The sequence below is a fragment of the Rhinolophus ferrumequinum genome, chromosome 20, assembly GCF_004115265.2.
Source record: "Rhinolophus ferrumequinum isolate MPI-CBG mRhiFer1 chromosome 20, mRhiFer1_v1.p, whole genome shotgun sequence".
Lineage (NCBI taxonomy): Eukaryota > Metazoa > Chordata > Mammalia > Chiroptera > Rhinolophidae > Rhinolophus > Rhinolophus ferrumequinum.
The window spans coordinates 52,729,366-52,733,078 of NC_046303.1; the positions used below are offsets into that span (position 1 = coordinate 52,729,366).

Sequence of the window (3,713 nt, forward strand, 5' to 3'; positions counted from 1 at the left end):
AGTTCTCTGTATAAAAACTGCTAATAAATGCAGAAGGAATTAGAAAAATCGCCATTTTGCAATTTCTAAAGACTAACAACTCCAGACAATGGTCATCGACGGGCCAGAAAACTGTTCAATGAAATGTCAATGGCGGGAACACGTTATCAGCACCTGAACCTTGAACCTCAGTATTGCTAAAAGTGAGACGACCAGACTGTAGCTGCCTCCTAATCACAGCAGCCACAGCACCATCCAGGATGAAATTTGACCCCGAATTTAAGCAAGTTTCTAGGTCTAACTCTTAGTCTGCAGGAAATATGGGAGACAGAGAAACAAGTTAGATCATATCAGGAAAAAAACTATCAGCAAAATTCAGAACACGCAACAGACTCAGTTTCTTCAACATTTAAAGTATAAGAAACAATGAAGAGGGGATGTTTTCTTGTAGTAAGAGTTTTATGAGAAACGGAAGAGATACAAGAAAATAAAAACTATAAAACTATTTTGAATCTTAATTTAATAAAACCAATAGTAAAAAGACATTTTTGATAATATATCAATTTTGAGAAGTTTGCTTATGGATTTAATATTAAAATATTGAATATTAGATTATATGAAAAATTATTAAATGATTAGTATTAAGTAATAATTATTAATTTTTAAAATGGTCTGTGGTAATGTAAGAAAATGAATGTCTTTTATATTTTGAAATTCACATTAAAATGTTAGAAGTAAAAGAACGTCACATCTGGGGTTTGCTTTGGAATACTCTAACCAAGAAAGCAGAGAGGGGCTGATAAAAGAAGTCTGGTAATGTGGGTGATTGTTGAAGTTGGATGGTAGTTATCCATTGCTCCAAAGATTTTCTTGAAACTCTTTTAATCCCTGTTTGCGCCTCCCCACTTCATTTCGTGCTTTATACATATGTCAAAAGTTATCTGGTAGCACATTTTAAATATGGCAGTTTGTTATGTATCAATTATACCCTAATTTGCTTTCTTTTACTATACTTTAGTTTACATTTTCTAGAATTTTACACGAATGGAATCATACAGAATTCACTTTTTTTGTATCTCTTCTTTTCCTCAGGATAATTATTTTGAGATTCATTCATATTGTCATGCACATCAAAAGTTCAGTTATTATTTTTTTTTTTTTTAGGAAAAAATGTGTTTTTTTTTGTACACGGGAAGAAACAATATAAATTCAAAACTTACAGATAAGGGTTAGCTCTAGCACTCATCTCTTTAAAAAGTTTATATGAATATCCAGTCAAAACCAACAGGGTATCTCCCTTGAAATGTTATCTATACGGATTTCCAAGTAGACCACAGGACTGTATGCTGTCTTGGAATGTCCTTAGAAGGCTCTGTCATTGACCAGGTAACAGTAAAAACCCCAGAGTCCTTTCTTTCCAACGGAAAAGGGAAAGACCGGGATAGAACAAACTATTCAAACTTCGTCTTCTTTCCTTGTGGCTTGTGGTCTCCTCCTCCTCTGCCTCCTCGGAAGCCTCCTTGCCCTCCAAAGCCTCCCCAGCCTCTGCCACCAAATCCACCTCGGCCTCCGCGGCCACCACCTCGGCCTCCAAAGCCACCTCTGCCTCCGCCACGACCTCCAAAGCCACCTTCACCCTTAGGCTTGGCCCAGTCCAAAGTAACTTTGTTTCCATCAATTTCACCGTCTTCCATGGCCTCCTTGGCGGCTTTGGCATCTTCCTCACTATTGAAGTCCACAAAACCAAACCCTTTGGAAGACCCAGTCTCCCGGTCGGTGACTATCCTTGCCCGAACAGAGCCGTCAAATGACTCCTTTAATGTCTCTTCTGTAGTCTCCTCAGACAGACCTTTGACAAACAAAGTTTTGGATGGCTGGCTTCTTGCATTAGGTGATCCCCTAGGTCCTTGCAACTCCAGCCTGATTGCTCTGCCCTCAATTTCTCTTTTATTACAAGAATTTAAAGCTTCTTTAGCATCTTCAAATGACGCAAATTCTATAAATGCATACCCTTTAGATTTGCCATTTTGGTTCTGGGGCACTTTGATAAAAGTTGCCTTCTCAAATACTTCCTGAAGAGTTTCTTCTGTTGCACTGTAGGAGAGGTTGCTTAAAACCAGAGTTTTTGATTCACCACTCCAAGTGCTATTCTTTCCACCTCTGTAGTCTTGATTTTGACCTTTCTCTCCGGTATAGTACAGGGAAATGGATCGCCCATCTATCTCTGTTCCCTGCTTTTCTTCCAACGTTTTCTCTGCATCAGCTTCTGTCTTAAATTCAATATAAGCAATCCCTTTACTCTTTCCATCCTTGCTGACTAATCTGATCTCCATAGCATCTTCAAACACTTCTTTTAATTCATCCTGAGTAACTTTATAAGGCAGATTTTTAGCCAAAAGTGTTCTTGCATCTCGATCTTTTTTACTGTCTTTTCCCTTTGGTTTTTCTAGTTTAATTTCATTGCCAAAGACTTTTAAACCTGTGAGTTCCAAGGCTTTTTCCAGGTCTTCAGCAGATTCAAAATCCACATAGCCAAACTTCCTAGACACACCAATTCTGACATCCACAACAGCAAGATCATTTTTAGCAAAAATGTCACTGATACCAGTTTTTAATTCAGGAGCAGATTTGTTGAAGTTCAGGTTTCCAACAAATAGATTGAAAGATGTGGTCGGTTCTGTGCCTTCCACCTTCTGTTTCTTGGCTTCAGGAGCTGCTTTCTGTTTGGCCATTTCCTTCTTTCGTTTTCCAGGTGCTTCTTTGACAGGCTCTTCCTCCTCATCCTCGTCCTCCTCTTCATCGTCCTCCTCATCCTCGTCCTCATCCTCATCATCCTCATCATCCTCGTCATCCTCGTCATCCTCTTCGTCTTCATCATCTGCGGTGCTCTTGGCCTTCACAGAAACAGCTTTTGCAGGAGCTTTCTTGCCTTTGGCTGGTATAACCTCCATGGGTTCCTCTTCTGAGTCATCTTCTTCCTCATCATCATCATCATCCTCGTGGTCATCTTCCTCATCATCGTCTTCCTCCTCCTCCTCATCTGAGGCAGCAGCAGTAGCTGCTGCTTTCATCACTGCTGGCTCAAATTCATCCTCATCCTCATCTTCGTCCTCATCTTCATCCTCATCTTCCTCTTCACTGTCATCATCTTCCTCATCACTGTCTTCCTTCTTGGCATTCTTGCCATTCTTGGCTCCCTTGGCTGGGGTGGCTGCTCCTTTTTGCCAGGGGTTGCTACCAATGCTTTGCCTGGTGTGGCTCCCTTCTTGCCAGGTGTCACCACTGCTTTGGCTGGTGTAACTGCTGCCTTTTTGGCAAGGGCTGGTGTAGCCACTGCCTTTTTGCTGGGGGTGACAACTGCTTTCTTGGCTGGTGTGGCAACTGCAACCTTTTTTGTTGGGGAAACCATCACCTTCTTTGCTGGAGTAGTGGTAGCCTTCTTGCCTTTTTTCTGAGGAATGACAACCTCTTCTCCGCTGCTTTCATCTTCTTCATCTTCTGACATTTCCTCATCTTCACTATCTTCTTCTATCTCCTTTGGGGGAGGAGCCATTTTCTTGGGGTCACCTTGATTTTTACTGGCCTTTGCAAGCTTTACCATGATGGCGGTTTATGACGGCGGAATGTGTGGCGGACGAGTGGCGCAAATGAGCCCAGAGGAACGCAACGACGTCTATGGCGGCCGCTGGTACTGAAGATCCGGAGCGCGTATACTTGGCTGCCAGCTAGAGCTC

General features: G+C 41.6%; 1 pseudogene across 1 annotated transcript; it reads right to left on the bottom strand.

Moving 5' to 3' along the window:
- Positions 1-1,143: 1,143 nt before the first annotated feature.
- Positions 1,144-3,713, bottom strand: LOC117012487 (nucleolin-like; annotated as a pseudogene). The gene has a single exon (XR_004421175.1). The product of XR_004421175.1 is annotated as a nucleolin-like (transcript).